Source organism: Heterodontus francisci, chromosome 33, assembly GCF_036365525.1.
Source record: "Heterodontus francisci isolate sHetFra1 chromosome 33, sHetFra1.hap1, whole genome shotgun sequence".
Lineage (NCBI taxonomy): Eukaryota > Metazoa > Chordata > Chondrichthyes > Heterodontiformes > Heterodontidae > Heterodontus > Heterodontus francisci.
In genome coordinates this window covers 46109323-46137097 of record NC_090403.1, presented here as the reverse complement: position 1 = coordinate 46137097, position 27775 = coordinate 46109323, and the positions used below count along the sequence as shown (strand labels likewise).

At 45.1% G+C, this 27775-nt stretch overlaps 1 protein-coding gene across 6 annotated transcripts in view; it reads left to right on the top strand.

The window, feature by feature from the left end:
• Positions 1 to 27775, top strand: part of LOC137348172 (thyroid hormone receptor alpha) — a 320012-nt gene that overhangs the window by 234597 nt on the left and 57640 nt on the right. The window contains exon 1 of one of the 6 annotated variants that reach the window (XM_068013475.1): positions 14568 to 14651. The exons of the other annotated variants lie outside the window; for them this stretch is intronic. The gene's annotated coding sequence lies outside the window, so the exon portion shown is untranslated. Of the gene's footprint in view, positions 1 to 14567; positions 14652 to 27775 lie in introns of those variants that run through there. 6 annotated transcript variants of the gene reach the window in all.

Here is a 27775-nt window from a genome sequence, read left to right as displayed (position 1 = left end):
GGCTTGAGAGAGAGTTATTTGCTGTTGTGTACTGTTACCGATATGTTAATTAAACCTAGTGGCAAAACTGACTGGTTCCTAGAGCCTTCTTCTTTGGCCTCTTTGTCTCGAGAGACAATGGGTAAGTGCCTAGAGGTGGTCAGTGGTTTGTGGAGCAGCGCCTGGAGTGGCTTTAAAGGCCAATTCTAGAGTGACAGACTCTTCCACAGGCGCTGCAGATAAAATTGGCTGTTGGGGCTGTTACTCAGTTGGCTCTCTCCTTGCACTTCTGTCTTTTTTCCTGCCAACTGCTAAGTCTCTTTGATTCGCCACTCTTTAGCCCCGCCTTTATGGCAGTCCGCCAGCTCTGGCGATCACTGGCAACTGACTCCCACGACTTGTGGTCAATGTCACAGGACTTCATGTCATGTTTGCAGACGTCTTTAAAGCAGAGACATGGACAGCTGGTGGGTCTGACACCAGTGACTAGCTCGCTGTACAATGCGTCATTGGGGATCCTGCCATCTTCCATGCGGCTCGCGTGGCCAAGCACCTCAAGTACCACTGGCTCAGTAGGGTGTATATGCTGGGGATGTTGGCCGCCTCGAAGACTTCTGCGTTGGAGATACTGTCCTGCCACCTGATGCCAAGGATTCTTCGGAGGTAGCGAAGATGGAATGAGATGAGACGTCGCTCTTGGCTGACATACGTTGTCTTAGAGCCTAGAGCACAACATTGTGCTATTGTATTGTAATTGAGTTTTGACTGCAGCGTCGGTGTTTCTTTTGGGAAGTGCCGAGGCAGTGTTGCAAAGTCACATGTGGGAGAGTGTTAAAATCTCTTGGAATTGGACACATTAATGTTTTTGAGATGTGGAAGTGCTATCAACATTGCACAATGTTCAGTGACGGGAGAGAGTTGAATTACATGAACAAGTTGTTTACTACCAGTGTGCTCGATTGTCTTAATTTAGATGTGTTCTGGTAAATTGAAAGCACTATTGGAGCTGGATTTTGTATTGGAGGCAGGGCTCCTGGTGCCAGGCCGAAAAGGCAGGGGAAACCCCACCCCTGCCCTTTCGTTCCCCCCCCCACCCCCCCACCAACAGGAGCGATCGTCCAGTCCTTTTAAATCAAAGTTTCAGGAGCCAGGATCCCCTGCCCTTTTAAGACAGGGATCCCGCCTCCAAGAGCTGCCAGCCAATCAGACAGTTGGCAGCTCACCAGCACCCCACCCCCCCCCCCCACCCCAGAGTGGTGGCCAATGCCGGTACTGCAGTGGCCTTGGACGCAGGCCCAGCACTGGAACCCTGGAATAGAGGTGAGTGAGGCGGGATCGCCGGAGCCAGTCCGGAAGGCCCTGGTGAGGAGGGTGGGGTAGTGGTAGTGTAGTCCAAGGGAAGGGGGATTCCGGCAGGTAAACATGTTCCTGCAGGAACCTCCGTGGGCCACAGATTACCCACAAAGGAGCAACCCCACCCTCCAAACCCGCAGGGAGGGCACTTTGTTTTACAGGGCTACCTCCCCATGTGGCGGAGGCCCTCCTATCAATGGTAAGATCCTAGCGGTGACTGCAAGAGGCCCTTTATTGGCCGTTAACAGGCCACTTAAGGGCCTCATTTGACCTCTGGACGGGAACGCCGTCATCAGCCTATCCCACCCCCGAGAAGATCGCTTGGCGACGGGGAGGTGATGGGCCCCCCAAACCCCTGCCCCACCTCCTCCACCCCGCCACCCGTCGCAATACTCCATGTTCCCCTGCCTCCAACCCTGCCTTAGGGGGCCATACAAAATCTCGGCCTTAGACTCAATCTTCAGTGTTTTTGACTCAGCCCCACCACGCCAAGACGAATGGCTGAATTATACTGTTGTATGGTTGAAAATGAAGTTCTGCCAATAGCACATAAGCTCAAATCTTGTTTTGTTCCACCTCCCCTCGTTGTTCATTTTTCCCCTTCCATCTGCCTCTCCTGGAGGCATTAACCGCTTCCTGAAGGGCAGTACCATGAGCTCAGGCAGGCCCTGTATATCGCCTTCTTCTCAAATAGTGAATGTTGACAGGCTGTTTAACCACGTGGAGCATCACATCCCAAAAGCACGTGCACTGACGCAAATTCTAGCCCTCATGCTAGCACCCCAGTTGTGATTGGCTAGCACAGTAGAGAGCAAGGACCAATCCTTGAATCTTCCTGACCTGTCCGATTCATCCACTCATTGCTTTATCCGACTGAGACCTCAAGGGAGTCCAATGAACTTGGGCAGCACAGTGGCGCAGTGATTAGCACCGCAGCCTCACAGCTCCAGCGACCCGGGTTCAGTTCTGTGTACTGCCTGTGCGGAGTTTGCAAGTTCTCCTTGTGTCTGCGTGGGTTTCCGCCGGGTGCTCCGGTTTCCTCCCACAGCCAAAGACCTGCAGGTTGATAGGTAAATTGGCCATTGTAAATTGCCCCTAGTGTAGGTAGGAGAATGGTGGGGATGTGGTAGAGAATATGGGGTTAATGTAGGATAATTATAAATGGGTGGTTGTTGGTCGGCACAGACCCGGTGGGCCGAAGGGTCTGTTTCAGTGCTGTATCTCTAAATAAAATAAATAAATAAAAGGAACTTCGAGTCTATGGAGAATCATATGCTTTTTATTGTAGAATTTATAAGAAACGTGTCATGATGGATTAGAATTAATCTGCAAAGATGAGAACAAGAATGATACACTATTTATAGGGCATGCCAAGCAGCGGCATGTGCATAAATTATAGAGTTCAGAAAATTACTTTAAACTAAATTATGAGAATAGAACCAGGGGACACATGTTCAAACTATTCACAAATTTTACATCAAGAACTCATCAAGGAGAGATCTAGCATGAATCCTCCCCACACCGCCTTCCTGATGAGAAAGTTGACATCTATGAAGATTTGAACCAATATCCCACTGTTGAAAGGTCAATGGTCAAGCTGACCCTTTTAAAACAGATCGTCACTCCTCAGATGGTTCTGTCATTCGGTGAATTGAGTCACGTGGACCAGAATAATCCCGGATTTGTTCCCCCACTCTCTGATGTTAGCTGATCAGAGCTATGTGATGGTAGGAGAGCTAAAATAGGCTTCAGTGGCCTCAGGGTGGATAGAGTGCCTGTTCCTGCTCACTGTCAAATGATTGCAGCTGAAAGCTCCTGTGTCCCGATGTCAGATGAGGTTAAAATTGGGCTCAACTGTGTTGTCCTTGAATGGCCTGTCGGCACTTAGCTGCCGCAGGTTGCACATGAAGAACAGCGACATGGGCATAGGCCCAGTTGTTCTCTGTAGAACAAAACCACAACATGTTAGCCTCAGGAATGAAATAAGGGAGAAACAGGATTCTTTACACTTTCCATCTAGGTTTGAACCAGCACAGGCCGAAGATCACTGGCCCTATGACCAAATGCATTTATCTGTATTTCCTCTCAGATTCACCAGTCAATCTGTTTATTACGGGGGGAAGAATTTCAGCAACTGCGCTAAATGTTCCTTATATTAGTATCTCACGGCATGTCAGTGTTTAGGCTCCTGTGTTACCCAGTCCCCTAGCCTAACTTCAAACTTATTTTACAGAACAGTACAATGAGTAGAACCTTGTCATCTATTCTAATACCACTGAGCTCTCGTCACTGAGAGACAGCTGAATTGGAATCCTGATTTCAAGAATCGAAATATTGATGTGTTCTGACATTCTATCTCATTCACTCGTCCATCAAGGAGTGGAAACCTTCTTCCCATCCATCTGAATTTATCTTGCACCCAGCCTTAGTACATTCCAAAGCAGTGAAAGATCTTTGTCCTCTCTGTGTGAGCTGAATTTGAATTTACATCCCAGGGAAGGCAAGATATTGGTGAATAGACTTTTGGCCTAGATTCAAACTCGGGCTTCTACAATGTATCTTTCCCAAAGGCTTGGCTTTGAGTTTATGTTCCAGTATTCGACTGATAGTCCTGTAAACCAATGAGTTTATTCAGAAGGTGTCAGAGCACCTGTCACCATACAAAAGTTTTTTTTTCGAGGAACTGTAGTGTGTTTTATGACCATTGTATAAACATCGTTTTAGAGGCTCAATTCCTTCCAGTGTCCTGTTATTTTAGTAGATGGGTTAACCCGATTCAGGTGTTAACCCCTGCATTAAAATAAGGGACAGGGGCACATCATGCCAAGCATTCAGTGTTTTCTCCCCTAACTTCACAACCGCTTATTTCTAAATGCTCTCTTTCAGTTTTGTGATACTGAAAAATGACGAAGCTTAGAATCATTGGAATTACAGCTCAGGAAGGGTCGAATCTTCTGCACTTTCAAAGATTTCAGGCACTGGGGCCATTTCTGGGTCTCAACCCCGCACGGGTCAGAGGTGCGCAATCAGGGGTAATCTTCTGGGAAGCAGCCAATCAGGAAGCCGTCTCCGCGTTCACCATCCAATTAAGGACAGCGCTCCGGTTCCCAAGTCAGGAGGTCCAGTCAGAGGACCCCCAGCACTGGATGTACGGCAGCCCCGTCGGGAGAGGTGGGCGCTGCTGGCAGGTAGGGGAGCACCAGGACATCTCAAGATGGAGGCACTTTTGGAAGCCTGCTGAAGATTTAAAGAGGAATGCCTACAGCGCCTAAGGCCATCAGTGTGGAGGGGAAACCCCCACCATGAGATTGGTTACAGCCCAGGCTGTGGCCTTTGGATTAATCCGGCTTAATAATGGGGCCAGTGAGATGAGGGACCGCTGGCCCTTGAGCCAGTTGCAGCCAGCCTCCTGACTCAGCAGGGTTGGGGGGTGGGGGGTGGTGGTGGTGGAAGGGGGCCAGTCCGATGCTGAGAGAAACCTGGTAATGTCGGCACCTTGGCTCTAAGTGGGTCCTTAATTGACCCTAATTGACTACCCGCTGCTCCCGGTTTACAACAGTGACAACACTTCAAAAGTAATTCATTGGCTGTAAAGAGTTCTGGGATGCCCTGAGGTCATGAAAGGTGCTTAATAAATTGCAGTCTTCTTACTGTTATTGTTCTAACTCTTCAACTGCTGTTAACTACCCAACTCCCTCTATATGCTTCCTTTGCTAAGTACTTACCAAATTCCCTATAAATAACCACTATAGCTGCCTCCTGCAATAAAGCATCCCAATGGGTAAGGTTCACATACAAGTATTGCTGCATAAAATAGCAAGGAACAGCAGCGACAACTGTCTGAGATATCTGCGCTCCTTTAATTCAGGTCTCTTGTGCACCCCGATTTTAATTACTCCATTATTGCAGCTGCCTGAGCTCTGGAATTCCCTACCTAAACATCGCCGCCTCTCTACCTCACTTTCCTTCTTTAAAACGCTCTTTAAAACGTATCTTTTTGACCAAGCGTTTGGTGGAGTGCGGTAATATCTCCATTTGCGGCTCGGTGTCAAATTTTGTTTTATAATGCTCCTGTGAAGCGCCTTGGGATGTTTTGTTACATTAAAGATGCTAAATAAATGCAAGTTGTTGTTGTTGTAATGGCATAGACCAGTTTCACCCTCAGTTAGGGCTCCTCTTGAATCGCTGCGTCTGCAGGTTTATAATGAACACAAAAACATTCTCTTTCCTCAATCATCGTGAGGTGCAGAGTAAAATCAAGGATAACACATACAGGGATTGCAAGTGACTAGACAGTGCTGTCTAATTTATAGAGCTGCTTCTGGAATGAGTTTTATGCTATCCGAGGGTCAGCAGCAAATAATAATAAACAGAACATAATATCCACACTGCTGGCAGGGAGCTGCACTCAGTCGGAGCACACACTGGAAATTGAAACAGGCGCAACCCACAGTTTTCCAGCCATATGGAGCCAAAACCTAGGAGTGGAAGTTAATAAAATTACCCTTTGTACCACCAGGAAATGTATTAAGGAGAAGATGAAGGTCGCTTGCAGTATCCCCACAGGGACTTCCCTTAAATGAGGTTCCGCCACACTTATGGAGCATGGAAAAATGTGAAATTTGAAAGCACTCCTTTTATGACAAAAGATTTATAATTTGGACAGTTCTTAACATATTTTATTTCCTGAAGGAGGCAAATTTAAATAAACCTCAACAAGGAGAACACTTTGTAAAGGTTCACTGATATCAAAGGCAAGCCAATGAGAACCTCGGGACCAATTTAGCCATATAGTTTAGACTATTAAGCCCTTATGTTTCACAAATAACACATCCCACGGTCGCACAGCGTGTCAGCCGATATCTTTCAAATGCAGTTTCAAAATAATATTTTATGGTTTTATCCTTTAATCCAATTTCTTAGTCGGATATTTGTGTAGTTCTCTTTTTTTCAATTGATATAGCACAAACTGTTCTTTTTTTTTGCATTATGCTTCGCACATCCTCTGCTGCTTGAGAAGAAAATTCCTTCTAACCTCTGGTCTTGCTAGAATTTTCCAAACTTGTGCTCAACATCTTCAGCTGGAATTAAATAATCTGGTTACATCTGTACTTTCCATGTCTTCCAGCATCTTTAAGATTGAGAGCATTTCCCCCTTTCATTGTCCTACGCTGAGTTGAGAGCAGGATCAATTATTTTGGTCTATTGCTGGGCCTTGAAAGTGTTGAGACCCAGACCTATTTTTGTTCTTTTTCAAATCCTCCCCATGTCCTTGTAAAGATAATAATAAACACAACATAATATCCACACTGCTGGCAGGGATCTCCACTCAGTCGGAGCACACACTGGGAATTTAAACAGGTGCAATCCACAGTTTTTCAACCATATGGGGCCAAAGCCCAGCAGTGGATGTACCCTTTGTACCACTAGGAAATATATTAAGGAGATGAAGGTAGCTTGCAGCATTACTCAGAACTTCTCATGAATGAGGTTCCATCACGGTTATGGAGCATGGAAAATTTGAAAGGCGCACCTTTCATGACAAAAAATTTAACATTTGGACAATGCTCAACAAATATAAAAAGATAATAAAGGTAGGTGGCTAAATTTGTACGACTTTCCCATATGGCTGAGATATATGCCATCTTGTAATTCATTGCTGTGTTTGATCTCAGTTTCAAAAACCTCGGGCTGAATCTTTGAGCCCCGGCAACGTCAGAAACAGAGGTGGACGGGGCCCGAAGATTACGAGGCCAGCCAGCGTGCTGGCTTCCCGACCCCATTCCCGACGTTGGCCATTATGGCCAACACGGCTTTGAGACCCAGGAAGGCCACCTGTTCCCATGAGGTGGGCAGGCAGTTAGGCCCGTTAATAGCCTTATTAACCAGGGAATAAGGCAGCTGACTGAAAAATCCCAGGTTCTTGATGCGACAGGGGACAGATCAACTGCCTGGAAGTGGGCATCCAGTGGCAGGCCAGAGTGCCAGGGCTCCAGGCAGGCATACTGTAGAGGGGTACCCCTACTCCACACAGTGGTGGCCTGGCTGCTTTCTCTGTTTTTTATTTAAAGTTTTAGAAAAAAGTGGCTGAAAGGGCATCTTCATGTTGAAGTGCCCTCTCAGTTACTTACCTTGTACTGCAGCCAGGTGCTCCTCTGAAGCTGCAAGGCTTCTGTTTGGCCCTCCAGCTTCAAGAGCCCGCTCACTGCCCTTAATTGGACAGGGAACCCGTCTCCATACCAATTAAGGGCTCACCCACAAGAGAATCTTAGCTTTAATCAGTTTCCCAATGGAGGCAGGTTCAGGACCCGAAAACAGTTCCGACTCCTGTTCCCTGCCTGCATGGGAAAAATTCAGCCCCTTGTGAAAATGCTTATTAGCTGGTCACTCGTGACATTAGTCCTAGGTAACCTGGGGTCAACAGCAAGCTTGTGATATTTATTTGCTGAGGTGGTCCTGTGTTTAACCTGACCTGTCCCTTTAAGGGCACTGCTCAGACATTCTTTGCAGACAAATGGCCACATTCTAAAGTCAATTAGAAGCTACTTTATTTTTGATTGGCTGCTCCTGGTAAATCTCAGGCATTTGCAGAGAGACCGAGTTATCATAAACAGGAGAAAACAGCAGGAAAGAATTGTATTTCCTGTTTATTTTATACATTTGACATTTTGGAGTGTTGCACCTGAAGTGTGACTGGATCGCACTAGGTGCAAGCATTTTCTATATATATATATATATATATATATATATAAAATATATAGAAAGATAGATAGATAGCCCATGATATTGCACATGGAATTTAAGACCAAGTGTAGACTTCAGGTGAAGCATGGTTAGAGGCAAGCTGACAATTGGATGGGGGAGTGCAGATGTAAATCAGTCTCCATTTTAAAGTTCATACATTCTGCCCTTGTTTTGTAAGATTTCCATTATGAATTTCATTGTTCACATTTGTAATAGAACTGCCCATGTAAAGTTATCATGCTGTAATTACACCCTGCTGCCAGCGGTGGTGCAGCAGTACCGCCATTTGGTGGGTGTGCATGTAATTGCAACGTAACGTATTTGTATAAGCAGTTCATCATAAATATAGATATAGTAATTAAAAAGGAAAAAAAGATAAGACGTGTGTGCAAATGTAGGAATCATATATAAATATATAAACACAAATATTTGTAAATGTATAATTGAAGATTTCCTGTGGCATTTCTCGCTGTACGTCAGATAACTCATTGGTTTATAACATTTAAGGGTGTTTACATCATGTAGGAGATGAGATCAGGGTCACTGATTTACAGGAATTGAATAAGTTATTTCCAAATTTTATTAAATGAATATTTTTCCTGGCGCTTTGAGAATTGCATTCCAAAAATCTTGGAAAATTGTAAATGGATTTTACTTTATATTTTCCACATAAAATTATACATTATTTTATGTATATTTGCTTACTTATATTTGCATTTTGTTTTTAATCCATTGGCATTTTTAATGTTGAGAATACAGAGCAAGATGCACCATTTGGAAGCAGATACCTGATCTGTAACAGTACTTGCAAGAGGTGGGTTGGGGTTTAGCTGTACTTAGGGGCAGTTCTGCTGTTTTATTACACTGAGGAAATATTACTGGGGTTTGGCAGGACTGCAGTGAGGATCCTGAAGTTTTCAATACTGCACGAGGATTGCTGGAATTTGGAGGCATGACTGGTTCTTTGACCTGGCATCATGGTGGAGTGGAACTTAGGATACGGCAGAACTACGAAAAGCGAACCTCAGGTTTGGCACAACTGCTGGTTGAATGTGAGGTTTGGCTTAGTGGTGGATTTATGGTGTCAACAGGGATGGGTGGGATAGGGAAAGGGCCTGACATCACTGGGCTTGGGGAGCAGTGCAAACCTGACTGTCAGTACTGGTTTGGTGACTTTGTACAGGATTTCTATAAACATTTAATTTGATGTATTGTCATTATGACGGAAACTAAAGCCTGGCTACCCAACCCAAACCCGACTAGACCCGACTGCATGTTTCGGGTTTGGGTCGGGTCGGGTCGAGATTCCGAGTCGAGCATTCAGGCTCGGGTCGGGTTGGGCTGGACACTGCTTCCGGGAAGTCACGGGATAAGGCTTACCCGTGATTCCCTACAACTCCAGCTGCAGGACTAGCCTGCTGCGGGAACAGATGAAGGATATTCGTGTCGGGTCGGGCGCAAAAAAAAATTAAAGGGCTCGAGCTCGGGTCGTGTTCGGGTTGGCTGTAGTCGGGTCGGGCCCGGGTTGGGTTTTAATTTTATACCCGAGCCAGGCTTTAATGGAAACCACACCTGCCAAACAGAAACATATTAATTTTGTCAGATCGAACACTACTTGAACCCTTTTACTGGACATTGCACAGAACTTGTTTAAAAAAGACCACAAATTTGGACAGCTGAAACATGGTTGCATATTTGCATTCTTAGAGGCAATTGAATAGAAAGACAATAGGAGTGCTCACTGATTCAATTAACAGGATTGGTCTGGGCAATCATAATAATCAACTTTCTTTGTCTGTGTAAGAGCCAGAGCTCCACACCCTACCAAGTGTGACTGGAGAACTTTGAGAATCAACAACCCTTGCAGAAGATGCTGTTTCAAACAAAGAGCTGGTCACATGGCTTACCTGCTGGCCAGACTGGGAACTGTTTGAATTGTGCCTCACAAAAAGGTTCAGGCAGGCTGCAATTTGTAGACAAATTCGCACAGACGGGGTCAGTTATAAATTGGGCCCATTTTTAACTCTGTGTAGGTGAATAGGTTTTGGGTGAGTTAAAATCAGGCACTCTAGAATAGGGACTTCAAATGGAAAAGGCTGACACAAAAGTCTGACAAAAAATATAACAAGAAGTAAAATTTGGTGCACGCAAAGTGTGATATTTTGAAATAGATATAGACATTTAAAACTCAGGATAGAATCATAGGATCCTGGAAGGGTTACAGCACAGAGGGAGGCCATTCAGCCCATCGTGTCTGTGCTGGTTCTCTGAAGGAGCAATTCACCTCTACCACCTCTGCCTTCTTCCCATTGCCCTGCACATTCTTCCTTTTCAAATAATAATCCAATTCCCTCTTGAATGCCTGATTGAACCTACCTCCACTACAATGCATTCCAAATCCCAACCATTCGCTGCATGTTACCATTGCTTCTTTTGCCAATTACCTTAAATCTGTGCCCACTGGTTCTCGATCCTTCCACCAATGGGAACAGTTTTTCCCTATCTACTCTGACCAGGCCCCTCATGATTTTGAATACCTCTATCAAATCACCTTGCAACCTTCTCTTCTCCAAGGAAAACAGTGCCAACTTGTCCAATCTATCTATGTAGCTAAAGTTCTTCAAAGGATACACAGGCATTGTGTAGCAGATTCAATGTAGGTGTATTGGCATTTAGTAGCTGTGGAAACTGTGTTGTGGGATTGTGGAGCTGTAAAGGGGATGTTGGGTTTGGGTAGTACTGGGTGTGATTCTAGATGTCATGCTAGGCCCCCACCTGCCAAGAATGAGACACATTCATTTTGTCACGAACATTGATTTTAAACTGTTACGGGAGTGAAGAAAGGACTTGTAAAACAGATCAGCCATGGCTGGAAAAGACATTTGCATATTAACAGACAGTGCTTCGAAGGATAAATTCAACCTGACAAATTCAACTCACAATGGACCTTGATCACCAGGTATTGTGTGTAAGAGCATTCCAGGCCATGCTAAGATGATACAATCCACAGAGCCAAGACGTGGTCAGACCAGTTAGTCACATGACTAACCTACTTGGCAACCTGAATTTTCCTGAATTGTACAAACAGTTTGAACGCAGAAAGTTTTTTTTTGCTCCTGGACTGAGAAGATCTCTCCTGTCTGCTCCCATCTGTCTCTCACAAGCCTCTGAATCCATTGAAGACACATGAACCCCAAGAGAGAAAAGTCTCCTACAGCGAACAAGGTTTAAGAAGAATGCTGGGCCCCAGCAAAAAGCAAGATCTACCTACAATCAAGGACTTGACAGTGAGCTCAAACCTTTCCACTTTATTTCTTCTGTTCTTTTCTGTCTCTATTTGCATGTATGTATCGCGTATGCATGCTAGCATGGGCGCGTCGTGTATTCGTAGGCGTCAATCGAATTAGAGTTTAAGTTCAAGTTTTAAAAATTTCAATCTTTCTTCTTTAAACCTAAGAAAACCTGTTTGTGCTGGTTTCTTTGCCTTATAATTGGAAAGCGGTGAACAAGGATTCACCAAGGGGGAGCTAAAAACAGTGTGTTTAAAGTTAAAAGCAAAATACTGCGGATGCTGGAAATCTGAAACAAAAACAAGAAATGCTGGATTCACTCAACAGGTCTGGCAGCATCTGTGGAAAGAGAAGCAGAAAGTTCCGAAGAAGGGTCACTGACCCGAAACGTTAACTCTGCTTCTCTTTCCACAGATGCTGCCAGACCTGCTGAGTGAAAACATTTCTTGTTTTTGTTTAAAGTTAAACCCTGTTACGGTAAGACCTGGTGAAGGCTGAGAGGGACCTCTAGACGCCTTTCTCACCGGGTCGTAAAATTGGGTATGGCAGGCAGAACCTACGAATGGTAGCACTGGCTGATGGAAATGGGGATTTAATTTACTGGGGGATTTTTGGGATCAAGTCATACTGAACGGGAGGGGGGAAGGGGTTTGTTTGGCCACAGTGAAGAAGATCCTAGGATCCAGCAACACTGGAGGGTGCAGCAGCATGGCTGAACTGAGGGAGGTCTCGAGGGCTGGTAACACCAAGGGGAAGTGTCAGGGTTTGGCAGCATTGGAAAGAAAGGGTCTCAGGATATGGCAGCACTGTGGAAGCAAGGAAGTATCAGGGTCCTGGAGCACAGATTAGGTGTAGGCTCTAAAACAGAGTGTCCTGAGATGATACTAGTGAGGAAGTCCCAGGTCAGGTGCTGCTAGAAAATCTCTGGGTCAAGGAACGTTGGGCGAGAGGGAGGTCTATGAGTTTGGTAATACTGGGAAGGGAGAACCTGGGGTCTCTTTTCCAGGTGATTCCCAGGATCAGAGATCACAGGGAAGGAGTTTCCAAATGTTGAAGGTGGTCCCAAAGTATGGGAGCATTGGAGAATGGATCCAGGAACACTAGCGAATGGGACAGCGGATTCCAGAAACACTAGAGAGAGGTGGCCTTGGATCTAATGGCATTGAGGGAGAGTGGAATGTGGCAGCATTGAGGAGAAGAAAGTCCCAGGAGAATTTGGGCAGACCATTTATGTTCTGCTTCAGACCATAAGCCTGTCAAATTAAGTGGCGGATGAAGTTGTAGCCCAAATATTGCGAAAACATTCTCTTCCTTGTTGATTTGTGTTGTTGATGACAACAATGACTTTTTTGGCTTCTAATAAACTGCAACAGAAGCAACAACAGAACAAAACCAGTGTAAAACCTCAGGGAAGCAGCTCCCCTTGTACACAGGTAGAACAGCTGAAACTGATCATAAAAACTGGACCATGAACCCCCTTCCCACAACCCCCCGAAATTGATCATCCAAGTAAATCTGCCAATTAAATGACAATCATTTTCTTTGTAAATGGTGAATAAAGAACAGGAGTGGCAGCCACAGTTATATTTACTCCTGGGAAAAAAGAGCACCCAAAACAAAAGCCATTGGCACAGTAACACGTGTCTCGATTTTAAAATTCTTATCCTTGTTTTCAAATCCCCCCATGGCCTCGAACCTTCCTATCTCTGTAACCTGCCCCAGTCCTACAATCTCTGTGCTCCTCCAATCTTGGCCTTTCGCACATCCCCGCTTTTCATCGCTCCACCATTGGCGGCCGTGCCTTCAGCAGCGCAGGCCCCAAGCTCTAGAATTCCCTCCCTAAACCTCTCCGCCTCTCTATCTCTCTCTCTTCCCTCTCTCTCTTCCTTTAAGACGCTCCTTAAAACCTGTCTCTTTGAGCAAGCTTTTGGTCATCTGCCTTAATATCTGTGTATAGATGGCTACAAATTTTTTTTGATAATTGCTCTTGTGAAGTGCCTTGGGAGGCTTTACTGTTTTCGAAGTACCATATTAATACAAATTGTTGTTGTTATTGTAGATTCAAAGGGACACTGCAGCCACGTTCGCCAAAAGTTATGAGAACTCCAAACGCGTGTGTGCCTGTTTGCTCAACTTCCTAAGCAGTTGCTGTGTATTGGACCATGTCGAGATTCTCGCGTATGGATTGGCCTTGCGATGCATCTCACTGGCTATAAGTGACGTAAATTGGAATTATTCTTAAAGGTTCAACACAGTCACGTTGCAACGACATTACAGCTACTAGATACAATATTTAAATGGGGGAGATTTCTTATTGATGAGTCTGTGCGATGTCAGTGCTTTTCCTGCCTTCAGTTTATCACAGCAAAACATTTGAAACCTTAATAAGCTCCAGGAAAAATTTATTACAGCCGATGAATGATCAGTGGACCAGAAATCATAGATCTATTTATACCATAACTCGAAGCAATCCACGACAGCATTGTGCCCATTCAACATGATTCATCCAATAGCTCATCCAGTGCAAACGTGGCTGTAATTAAAATATACGTCCCACACTTGCACTGTGTCAACACATTTGCACGTTGAAATTTTTTACACAAACTGCAGAAAGTAGCCTTTACCACGATACATATGCATTTATCCAAACAGCCAAAAAGATTCATTTAATCCCATTTAAAATGTTTCTTGTTGATTATGAATCAATGAATTAACATTTTGCATCTAATTTCCTTTTCACCACTCGACTCCTGAACCCGCTGACTTGTGTGATAGGATACAGTTCCCATGGATACCAGCTGCCCTCAGCTATCTTGTTCAAGCGGACTAAGCAATGACAGCCACAAAGATTATTCAAATGTGGGCCTTGCCCAGTCTTGTCCTCATGTAGAATCCACGTGAACTTTTCTTGCACGGCTCACTGAATGAGGTCCAGAATGGGAATCTTGACTGATGAATTTCTTTTCTTTTCACCTCCTCTCCCGAGTATGGGGATGCTGAAGCCAGTTGTGGAAACTCAGTTTCTGCCCAGGCTGAAATCAGTTAACTGAGCCTGGCTGTAGAATAAGCTTGGGAAACTCCATAGGCTGAATGACTCAGTACCATGCTGGACGGTGTATTTACCCAGTGAGTCAATGGGAGGGATGTCTCAGCTCAGTTGTTGGCAGGACCTGCTCGTGTTGTGGATCGAGAAAAGGAGCTCCAAACATAGATGAATTGTATTCAGTCCATGACCCCTGTCCATTGCAACCCATGAACCTTGGCAATTCCATCTTACAAAACCAGGTAACTTAGTTCTACTAACATTTTGACTTCTAACTTACTGATGGCTCAGATTTGAATTTAATAGGATTGGGGATTTGGGAATGGCTGTCCTTACTGGAGTCACCTGATTGGTGGACATATCCTAGACCAGGCCCCTAAGGTCTGTTTCGAAATTTAAAACTATGACTTTCCCTCCAAGTCACACGTCATCCTGACTTGGACATTTTTTTTTATTCTTTCATGGGATGTGGGCGTTGCTGGCAAGGCCAGCATTTGTTGCCCATCCCTAATTGCCTTTGACAACTGAGTGGCTTTCTAGGCCATTTCAGAGGGCACTTATAGGCCAGACCAGGTAAGGATGGCAGATTTCCTTCCCTAAAGGACATTAGTGAACCAGATGGGTTTTTACAACAATTGACGATTGTTTAATGGCACCATTATTGAGACTAGCTTTCAATTCCAGGTATTAATTAATTAGTTGAATTTCAATTCCACCAGCTGCCATGGTGGGATTTGAACCAGTGTGCCCAGGGCATTGGCCTGGGCCTCTGGATTACTGGCTCAGTGACATTACCACTATGCCACCGTCTCCCCCCTCCGGTCATCCTCACCGTTCCTTCATCGTGCCTGGGCCAAAATCCTGGAATGACCTACCTAACAGCACAGTAGGAGCACCTTCACCACACAGACTGCAGTGGCTCAAGGAGGCACCAGCACCTTCTCCTACGTTACAGCAGCAACTACACTTCAAAAGTACTCCGTCAGCTGGAAAGCGCTTTGGGACTGCCTGAGGTTTTGTAAATGTAAATGCAAGATCTTCCTTTAACCAGGGATGGGGAATAAATTCTGGCCTTGCCAGCAAAGCACATATCCCAAGAATTAATGTTTTTAAAACATGCAAATTAATAAGATCATTGATTTATGAACACTTTACGTGTGGCAGGTCCATGAGGACAAAAGCAACCTGAACATTCCTGGAATAATGTTCATTCAAGTACACACGAATGCATCGGTTCCATTATTAGCACTCCAAAATCAATTAACTTTTGAGAACCGTTACCCTCCCAGTGTATTAATTGTGGGATCAACATATGATTGTCCAGAACGTACCAATTTCTCACCTCGACTAGACACTGCCTGACCGACAATCAAATCCGATTGACAGTTTCCCATCATGTGACAGGCCTTTTGACCATGGCTGAGTTCCTAGACAGAATAAACAGCACCGGCAGAGGACTCCTTTTCTTTTCACTGCCACATTCTCTTTGACCTCAAGCAGAACACAACACAAGCAGAAAGGCCCACTTCCCAGTACCTGCTGTCACCTGAGCTGGACGTAGGCGGCACAGTGGCGCAGTGGTTAGCACCGCAGCCTCACAGCTCCAGCAACCCTGGTTCAATTCTGGGTATTGCCTGTGTGGAGTTTGCAAGTTCTCCCTGTGTCTGCGTGGGTTTCCTCCGGGTGCTCCGGTTTCCTCCCACATGCCAAAGACTTGCAGGTTGATAGGTTAATTGGCCATTATAAATTGCCCCTAGGATAGGTAGGTGGTAGGGAAATATAGGGACAGGTGGGGATGTGGTAAGAATATGGGATTAGTGTAGGATTAGTATAAATGGGTGGTTGATGGTCGGCACAGACTCGGTGGGCCGAAAGGCCTGTTTCAGTGCTGTATCTCTAAACTAAACTAAACCTAACAAAAGGTAGGGCTTGACCAGGCTGACAGATTAATCGTCAAGAGAAAACCCTAAGGGGTGGTGTCCTGGTTGGGGAAGAGGTGGCCTGGCAGGGGTATGGGACAGGGGTTGTAGAGTGAGTGACTCATACCAATCTTGCAGGAAATGAAAAAGATCACAGTGCTGTAATTCTTTTGAGGTATGTGCTGGCTAGAGGGTTTACTTTGCACAGGACCAACTAAGAGTGGTTATATGTTCTGGAACTCTGTGCATACTATTTAAGGGTCGGGGCCCTCTGAGCTCACTTTGGATTACAGGCACGTTCTGAACACTGCAGAAAAGGATGTTTGCTTCCTCTGCGGGGTTGTTTTGTGGAGATGGTCACTAATATTTCAAAGAGGAGGGAACGAGTCACTTGTGCAGTGGGACAGGGTCTGTTCTAGCAAAGGGGTGGTGGCTGGTTGGGGCAGAAGGTGGGCTCGTCTGGAGTCTGTTTAGTGGATGTTGTGCTGTTTCCCGTAATACTGCATAAACTTGTTGTCTGAAGCTGTGCTCAGGCGTCTCTTCAGATTGTTGGTAGTGTTCCAGCAGAGGCACTCTTTCCATACCAGAAAACTAGCAGCGGGCTGCCTTCCAACAATGACAGCAGTCAGACTGTATTTATGCTCATGGAAGCAGCTCCTCCAATCTGTAAGCCGGTTTCTTGATGTAACTGCTCGCTGCAGCCTTTATCAACTTTGTTTTCTCTGCTGGAGCTTCTAATCTGTGTCGGTCTCACACATTTGCTTTTTTAGTCAGTTGTTGAACTGGATTGTGTCATTAGGGGTAAAAACATTGACCTCAGATTGGCTCATTTCAAGTTCATCAGCAAGCTAGAGCCAGAATCACAACCTGCCTTTCCCTCGCCTCTCTCCTTCTCTGGCCCCATTCCTTCCTGACTCCAGCCCAAGAGCAACAGGAGGAGTAGGTTCTCTGTGAACGGTCGGATCAAGTGGCTCCCTCATCCGTGCCCATCTTGAAGACTGAGACTCCCGACATATGTCGTGTATCAACATTGACCCCACCAGTCACTGGCAGAACACCTCATTTGCATGGGGCCAGAATTCAAATTGGTAGGTTGGAGGGAGGGCAGATTTTATATAAATTCCCCACTGCATGCTTGCACTCATTGTTATGCCAATCCTGACAGATTGACAGGGGAGCAGGGTGTGTCAGAGGCAAGAAGGGGGTGGGTGCGGTTGCATTAATCTGCCTTCTGCTTGCTGTATTTTGTCACGTATATTTTTAAAGATTCTTCACAATCTTGACAGCAGCCTCTTTCCAAACCATGGACTGGTTCAACTTGGCAAAACTGCAGATCCAGTAAGGTAATCAGGTGATCAATGCAGGCATAGAATGAGATATTTATCATCTAAAGTAGAGGTTTTTTGGTCTATGGTTGGTTTGTCTGGTGTGGAGATCGATTGATGTTTCCTTTACTTTTGGCTGGTCTGGCAGTGTTTTTCTTCAATTTTGCAGTAATTGATACCTTCTGTGCGGCTGCATTTCCCTGTGTTAGATATAATCCTGTGGTTGTTCTGTTCCGTTAGGCTCGAACTGCTGCTATGTTATACTTTGGACCTCTTGTATCTCCCTTGCCTTCACCCAACTTTTCCTCATCACATGATGAATTCGCTTGTAGATCTGGTGATATGGTGCAAGGTGCAGCAAGTTGTGCTATCTCCGGACTGTGTTGCAGGAAGTGTCCCCTGCCCAGGGAAAAAAGAAAGACTTGCATTTATATCGCACCTTTCATCACCTCGGGACCTGCCAAAGTGATTTACAGGCAAGGAAATACTTTTGAAGTGTTGTAATGCAGGAAATGTGGCGGCCAATATCACAAACAGCAATGTGATAATGTTTTTTGTGATATTGATTGAGGGATGAATATTGGACAGGACACTGGGGATAACTCCCCTGCTCTTTTTTGCAGTAGTGCCATGGGACCCTTTTCATCTGAGAGGGCAGATGGGTCCTTAGTTTAACATCTCATCCGAAAGACAGCACCTCCAACAGTGCATGTTTCGCCTTTATGTTGTTTCTGGTTCCCAGATGTTGGAAAGGGTCACACTTTAAACTTGGAAAAGGCTGGAGTCAGTCTTGTTTATTCTAGCACCATGCTTTGTGCTGTAGAACCTGGTTCAACTGGTTCTTGTGTTACATATAACATAACTCCCCAGTGAGTCCGCTCACTGGAACACTTACACATAACAACTAGTTCCTAGCTAATTAGCTCCTAACACTTTACAGATAGTATAACAATATATACATATATAACAGTGCAACTCTCTCAAATCTCGAGAGCGGACTTGAGCACACAGCCTTCTGACTGTTACCCACAGTTGACACCTGTCTGGGCATTTGTACCTTTGCTTCAAAAGCTCTACAGTGACCGCGATGATGTTCCTTGGAGCAAGCTACAGATATGAAGCAAGCAAGTGATATTCATCACAGTCTGTTTCAAGGAGAATAGTTACCAGTATGGCAATGTTGTGATATTTTTGCAATGTAAATGATGTAATCTCACAGCAAATGAGCCTCCATGTCAACTAATAGAAAAGCAAATTACTGCAGATTCTTCTTCTTCTTCTTTGGCCTCCTTGTCTCGAGAGACAATGGGTAAGCGCCTGGAGGTGGTCAGTGGATTGTGAAGCAGCACCTGGAGTGGCTATAAAGGCCAATTCTAGAGTGACAGACTCTTCCACAGGTGCTACAGATAAAATTGGTTGTCGGGGCTGTTACACAGTTGGCTCTCCCCTTGAACATCTGTCTTTTTTCCTGCCAACTGCTAAGTCTCTTCAACCCGCCACACTTTAGCCCCGCCTTTATGGCTGCCCGCCAGCTCTGGCGATTGCTGGCAACTGACTCCCATGACTTGTAATCAATAAAATTGTACATTAAAACAGAATGTGCTGTAAATACTCAGCAGGTCAGGCAGCATCTCTGCAGAGAAAAACAGTTAACATTTCAGGTCACTGACCTTTTGTCAGCATCTCAACAGTTGCTGCCTGACCTGCTGAGTATTTTCAGCACTTTCAGTCTTTACTCCCTGTACCACCCAACACTCAAGATGATAAAATTATATTATTCCCAAAGACGTTCATTCATTCTTAGAAGGTGTTTAACAGAATGTGCGATTCCAGTTATGAGGTGATGTTGGAAAAGTTAGGACTGTTCTCCTTGGAACAGAGAAGATTAAGAGGTGATCTCTTAAAGGTTATCAAGATGATGAGATGTTTTGATAGAGTCAAAATCCTGGAACTCCCTTCCTAACAGCACTGTGGGTGTACCTACATGCCAAGGAATGCAGCGGTTCAAGAAGGTAGCTCACCACCACCTTCTCAAGGGCAATTAGGGATGGGCAATAAATGCTGGCCTGGCCAGTAATGCTCACATCCCATGAACGAGCAAAAAAAAGTTTACATGGGACATGCTTCGATTAGTCACTAACGAATTTTGGAAAGAGAGCCCCAAACGAACCTTTGGTCCCCTATTTGCATATTCAAAGGACTTAACGCTTGTTTCGAGTATGGGCCCTAGACGTTTATATAGTTGCCTTTATCAATATGGCAGGTTGTGCACTACAGGCACAAAATGTGCACATGCATGCTGGCCACCATATTGGGACACATTGGCACCCCGTTTTATGCCTGTAAAACAGGCACAACTCCAATAATGTACAGGTCAAAGTATCTAAGTGGGAGTGAAATGGAGCAGTGAAAGAGTAAAAGAATCCTACAAGTTTTTCTGTTGCCCTAGCAACCAATTGAGCCTTGGCCTGCCAAATACTGAAGAGATTACTGAATGTTTTGCATTAACAGCATGCTTTCCTCTGTCATTCAAGCAAGCATACAATCCAGCTTCTTCCTTGTGCCTTTTGGCTCATAAACAGAGACTGTAACTCCGCTCTAATCCAATGTGACGCTGTTCATTTTAATCTTGTTGGCGGTGGAAATCACAAACAATATCTCTCTCCCAAACAGCATTAGTGATCCAGTTTTTAAAATAAATTTGACTACAGCAGTTTATTTTATTTGTAAATAGTACAAAAAGTAAATGCTGGAAATGCAAATCTGGTTGGTCAGTCAGAATCTATAAGAGAAAATACAGTCCCATGTTTCAGATTGGAACTGTTGAACATTTACTATGGAGAGACAGATTGGAGGTGAGCAATGGAAGAATGGATTGGCTAAGAAAATACTCTATAATGAACTGAATGTCAAGAACAACATGGGTTAAATTACAGTAGTTTTGGAGATTTTCTTTTCTTTTGGTGATTATTACAGTGTCATCCAGTGTTTGATGATAATTATCTACAGCTATTCAATTCTCTCCCTTACCCCATTTTCCTTTTCTTTCCGATCACGTTATGATCCAGAGTGTGAGTCAATGCCCTTTTCTCCTTCCATTTTTTCCCCCAACCCCTCCTTCCTTAAAGTGGCTCAGTAAGTAGCACTCTCCCCTCTAAGTCAGTAGGTTGTGGGTTCATGTCCCACTCTAGAGACTTGTGCACAAAATCCAGGCTGATAATCCAGTGCTCGATGCTTATTGAGGGGAAGTGGAGAAGCAAAGAGAGAATATGAAAAGAGACTGGCAGCTAATATAAAAGGGAATCCAAAAATCTTCTATAGGCATATTAGTAGTAAAAGGGTGGTAAAAGGGGGAGTGGGGCTGATTAGGGATCATAAAGGGAGTTAATTGTGGAGGCAGGGGGGCATGGCTGAGGTATTAAATGAATACTTTGCATCTGTCTTTACCAAGGAAGCAGATGCTGCACAGTCATGGTGAAAGAGGAGGTAATTCAGAAACTAGAGGGGTTTAAAATTGATAAAGAGGAAGTATTAGATAGGCTGTCTGTACTTAAAGTTGATAAAGCACCAGGACCAGATGAGATGCATCTAAGGAGACTGAGGGAAGTGAGAGTGGAAATTGCAGAGGCACTGGCCATAATTTTTCAGTCTTCCTTAAATTCAGGGGTGGCGCCAGAGGACTGGAGAATTACAAATGTTGCACCCTTGTTCAAAAAAGGCCAGCAACAACGGCCATTCAGTTTAACTTCGATGGTGAAGAAGCTTCTAGGCTCTCTGACTCCAGGGGTATGAGAGTTGAGCCTGGTCTGTTCCTCATTCTGCATCCATACATGAGCACAATTAGCAGGAAGGCTGATGCATTTTCCGCTGCTTAGCCCTAGAGGCGGAGGTCAATTGCTTTCACAAACCTGACTACAATCAGTTAATTAAGCAGAGGCATAGTATCAAACATTGAATTTTTTTTGGTGTGTATGCCTTAGCTGCCATCTAGGTATAATTGGTGAGCTATCAGGGAAGGTTTTTGCCCTTTTTTTTTTGATTAAGATTAGCGATACAGCACTGAAACAGGCCCTTCGGCCCACCGAGTCTGTGCCGAACATCAACCACCCATTTATACTAATCCTGCACTAATCCCATATTCCTACCAAACATCCCCACCTGTCCCTATATTTCCCTACCACCTACCTATACTAGTGACAATTTATAATGGCCAATTTACCTATCAACCTGCAAGTCTTTTGGCTTGTGGGGGGAAACCGGAGCACCCGGAGAAAACCCACGCAGACACAGGGAGAACTTGCAAACTCCACACAGGCAGTACCCGGAATCGAACCCGGGTCCCTGGAGCTGTGAGGCTGCGGTGCTAACCACTGCGCCACTGTGCCGCCCTAATCTCATCTCTACCAATCTTATCTCTACCAATGCCATTTGTTGACTGATTAACTTGTCCTCTAATCTTCCCCCTCTATGGGCAACTGCCTCAGCTCCCTCAATTACTTCATGAGATGGTCATCCTGAAGCTGAAGCTGACTGATATACTAGGCGTTATGTGAACGCAATGGACTCCTGACACTGAAGGGAGCTGAGGTACTAGGACCAGGGTGCCTCAAGGGCTCTGGAATGAGGTACTAGGGCCAAGGTGCCTCGAGGGCTCTGGAATGAGGTACTAGGGCCAAGGTGCCTTGAGGGCTCTAGAATGAGGTACAAGGGCCAAGGTGCCTCGAGGGCTCTGGAATGAGGTACTAGCGCCAAGGTGCCTCGAGGGCTCTGGAATGAGGTACTAGAGCCAGGGTGCCTCGAGGGCTCTGGAATGAGGTACTAGGGCCAGGGTGCCTCGAGGGCTCTGGAATGAGGTACTAGGGCCAGGGTGCCTCGAGGGCTCTGGAATGAGGTACTAGGGTCAGGGTGCCTCGAGGGCTCTGGAATGAGGTACTAGGGTCAGGGTGCCTCGAGGGCTCTGGAATGAGGTACTAGGGTCAGGGTGCCTCGAGGGCTCTGGAATGAGGTACTAGGGCCAGGGTGCCTCGAGGGCTCTGGAATGAGGTACTAGGGCCAAGGTGAGCCTGCATGTTTTCCATTGGTTATACTGATCAATTTTTTGCAAGAAAGAAGGTCAGATTCTTTACTCTTTTTTTCAAATGTGAATAGAACAACTAAAAGTTCAGTTCAAGAGGAAGGGATGTGACAGGGAAAGGAAGTGACACAGGAATGATTGGGACGGGAGGATAGAAGTGGAATGGTAATGGAGACGGGACTCGAGGGAGGCACAGAGCAAGGGGATTAGAACTCACATTCTGCTCATTGCTTTGTGGTAGCACTGGAAAATGTGGCCAGTTCTTCTTGGCAGCTCCCATCTCTGACAGGCCATTCATTACCTTATACCCAAAGGTAAAGAAAAAATACAAATAGAGACAGAAGACGATGCAGAGACAAGAAAAGACAAAGAGAGAAGGAGTTGGAGGAGAAAGAACAGCAAGAGAGAGGGAGAAGTGGAAGCTAACACACACACACACATACATACCCTACAACACACACACACACACACACACACACACACACACACACACACACACACACACACACACACACACACACACACACACACACACACACACACACACACACACACACACACACACCTCCCCAGGTACAGGAGCACAAAGTTGACTGACAGGTAAAAGTTAGGCCATGGGTTAAAAGTTCATCTTCACCAGTTGTGAAAAATGAGCCCGATATTCAGTTCTATCGGTCAAAGGGTCTGAATTTTGAGTGTGGCGTATAACGGACAGCCGATGCAATATCACCTGTTTCACGTTACCATCCAAGACGAGTTTCTAACTCTACATTCTCTGAATTCCAATGGGCAATTCCATGGGAGATCCACCTTATGGAAGAAAAATCGATGACTTTTGAAATGCTCCTGTGAAGTACTTTGGGGTGTTTTTACCACATGAAAGGTGCTCTGAAACATTGAGTTGTTGCTATTAGAGCTAAGGATGAAGTTGATTAATGTTCACCAAGTCTATTCAGCGATCAACAAAGCAATTAGAGCACTGAACGATATAGCCAAAAGAGTAAAGTACAAGTCAGAGGATATCATGATCAACATATACAGTGCTTTGGTCAGACCACAACTGGTCACTGAGACACAAGGGGAGATCCAATCCCTGCGGCGAAATGGCCCACCTGATGTTGGGCCTCAGGCCTCCTTAACATCAGACTGACAAGCCGCTGGGCATCCCCAGGTAGCTCATCGCTGAAAACCTCTGGAAAGTGGAGGGGTGGGTGGAAGTGGGGGCAGGTCAAGAGAGAGGGTTGGGTGACCGTGGGATGGGGTGGCAAACCAGGATAGGTTCGATCAAAGGACCAAAGGGGCTTGGTTGGGTTATCGGGCGTGGGGTGTGGAAACAGTACATGGCAGCAGCCTGTGGTTTTAATGTGGAGGCACGTGGTCCTGTGAGCTCCAGTATATTTGAACAAATTTACCTTTCTGCTGGTGGGCTCCAGCATTCCCTTTAAGGACTGTTAGTTAGTGCACATGTGCACGTGGGACCAGCTGCATGCATGGCAATTTGGCACACAAGGGAACCTCAAACAAGCATTAGGCTCCTTATTCTCATCTGCAAAAGGTCTAGAGGCTGCTACAGGCTCGAGTCCTGAGCACCTCTTTTCATTGACTATCCCAATATCGTGGATGCCGCACTTTTGGCTTGTAACGGGCCTGCCCGCCATATTGGAAGCTGAGACGCCTGTTTAGCATCTGAGAAACAGACCCGGCACTATCGGATTTCTAGGCCAATATGTTCATTTCAGTTGATTTTCTGGCAGGCATTCCTTCAGCGACCCCTGAGATTTCCATCCCAAAGTTATGCGCACTTTCCCTCAAACTGAAACTGAGGATTTTATGCTTGCCGAACCCAGAAAGATCATTCATTTGTACACTTTAGGGAAGGGTTGTCAGAACAAATCAAGTGACTTTTCCGTGGTCACTGAAGTATGCAGGGTACATGAAGATACAAAAGTAATGGAATTAAATAGTGTGTTACTCTGCCCAGAGGCAGAGAGACATAATTAAAATTGAGTTTTCATAAAGTTATGAACAAGACAGGATGTCTATCTCCTTGAGAGTTGGTGAAATGGCCCAATAACTTGCAATGAATAACTTAATTGTTGCAGTTAGATTTTATAAAGGCTATTCTTAAAGGGGAATTGTCAAAGCATCCTCTGCTCCCAAATTTGTTCACTGGCTAAGTGAGGTTGCCCACTCCAGTTGGACGCATTCCTGGAGTTTCGATCATGTGACTTCTGAACACATGACGCTTGTCTGCAGCTTGTAATTGTTATTATAGTTTGCCTTCTAACGATTGGAACCCGTGTAATTGAGTGTCTTTTTTGCTCGCGGTTTGGTGGGAGAAGTTCAGAGACTCTGGAGGCTGCCCGTGGGCAAGCGAAGGAGGTACTTGGGTGTGAACCACAGATGCAAAGATCTACCTTTTTCCCAGGTGGCTAGCAGTAATACCCAGGAGATTCATCTTCCATTCTTGGAAAACTCCCAGGCAAATGGAGAATGATCCCGCCTGTAAAAATGGACCTGGTGCCAGTGCCACTATATAGCTGGCACTGGGGGGCTGTCTGAGAGTAAACTGGGGTGACTGGCTGGCTGATTGAATATCACGTCTACTTTCTGCTCTCCTTCCTGTTTCTTCTCACACTGTGGCACGGCTGAACAGGAAGGTCTGGGTTTGTCCAGTCACTGGTGAAAACTCTCCTTCCAGCACTCCCTGACATTTACACTGCCTAACACTGTAGCTGCACTCTTGATTGTAAACCCAAGACACAAATTATAGGACGAGAAAATTACTGTCAAAAATAATTTTTAATAAAGAGCAAACATTTATTACCAGGCCTGAGAAATTTTCCAAATTGTGGCATCCCTTCAAATTCAGTGACTTCCTTTTTATAAAGTCCCAATTGGATGCCAAATCCCTGACCCGTGACACTAGGAACAGCAATTCATTTCTATTGGCGTGTTGCTAAAATTGGTATTTCGACTCAATTGTGTATGGATGTGTGAATTGGACTTCCACTCTTTTTATTTATTTGCTTATTATCTTTATAAGACTACTCCCTGCCATGCCCATATGGGACAACAATGCCTACCTCAGCCTATCTTAATAGGACCATCTCCCCCATGCCTGTATGAGGTAACGCTATCTGGTCGCAGCCCTTTTCCAAGACAGCTTCTATCACAGAATCATAGAATGGTGCAGCACAGAAGGCGACCATTCGTCCCATCATGCCTCTGCCGGATATTTGAAACAGCAATCCAATTAGATTCTCTCCCCACCCCTCGCCCTCTCCCCCTCCCCCCCCCCCCAACTTAAGTGTCCACTGTGGCTCAGTTGGCAGCACTCTCTCCTCTGAATCACAAGGTTCTCTGTTCAAGTCCCACTCCAGGACTTGAGCACAACAATCAAGACAGACATTCCAGTGCAGTACTGAGGGAGCGCTGTACTGTCGGAGGTGCTGTCTTTCAGATAAGAAATTAAACTGAGGCCCCATCTGCATTCTTGGGTGGGTGTAAAAGATTCCTTGGCACCTTTTGGGAGAAGAGCAGAGGAGTTCTCCCCAGTGTCCTGCCCAATATTTATCCCTCAATCATCATCACAGACTATCTGGTCATTATCACATTGCTAAAAGTCATTTAGTAATACAGAACTTGAGTATTGCTGAAAATAGAGACATATTGTCAAAGCTTTTCGTCTTGCACTCATCAGGACAATCTGCAAGAATAACCAATGTAAGAGAAAACAACAACTTATACTGCTTAAGAAGACAGTGCTGATTGGCTGACAAATGAACTCAGATTGGTAGAGGCGTTCCCATGGAGAACACACCAGTTTACGGTCACTGACAAGCCACACGTCCTGCCTATCACACAAATGAGTAATGTGATATATGAATTTCAATGCCACTGTGATGCTAGGTTTATAGGCCGTACATCCCAAAGATTTGCGGATCGTATCAAACAACATGTCCCTTCTGCTATTCGCAACGGGCAAGGTACAGGCCGTGCCTAACCAGCCCATGCTTGCAAAACTCAAAACACAGTGACCAACATTAGATGTGATTCCGTGATTGGACAACATTTACTAAATAATTCTCAGTGTGCTAAGAAGTACGCTGACAACGAATGTAAGATTGTTCGTAGGGCTTGCAGTGTGGCACATTTGCGTGTACTGGAAGCTACATATATTAATATACAGGGCCCTGTTCTTTGCAGACAGAAAGAACATGTACAAACATAGTGCCTGCTTCAGCTGAACAAAATAAGTGACAGCCATTCACTGGTTCATTCCTCAGGGCAATGCCTTGACCAATCAGAGTCAAGCTGCCTGGTTTACATTTCAAACAAAGCTTGGCAGTTAACTGAGAGTCACCATAAACTGGTGCATTCTCCATGGCAAAGCCTCTACCAATCAGAGTTCACTTGTCAACCAATCAGCACTCTCTTCTTATGCAGTATAAGTTGTTGTTTTCCCTTACATTGGTTATTCTTGCAGATTGTCCTGATGAGTGCAAGACGAAAAGCTTCGACAACATGTCTCTATTTTCAGCAATATCACATTTGCTGTTTGTGGGAGCTTGCTGTGCACAAATTGGCTGCTGCATTTCCTGCATTACAACAGTGACTACACTTCAAAAAAATACTTCATTGTGCTGTAGCATGCTTTGAGACATCCAGTGATTGTGAAAGGCGCTATATAAATGCAAGTCATTTTTTTTTTTCATAGCCCTGCAACTACAACTGTGAGTAAAGGCACTGATTTCCACTGAAGAATGGATGGCTCACGGATTCTGAATTCCCAAACGGCAATAATAATGCCAGATTATCTGTAATGGAATTTGATTTAGTCAGTCAGCACACAACAATGGGCCTAAATATGAACAGGCAGAATCTCAAGAGTATAATCCCAAAACACCTGTAAAGATCCATAGAAATCCAAGCAACAAAATCAGAATTTGATTTATTCAGTAACGATGAACCCATAGCCCTGACTGTAAGTGTGAAAGTGGCTGCATTGGAGGCCAGTTTCTCGACCATTGTTTGTGTCACACCAG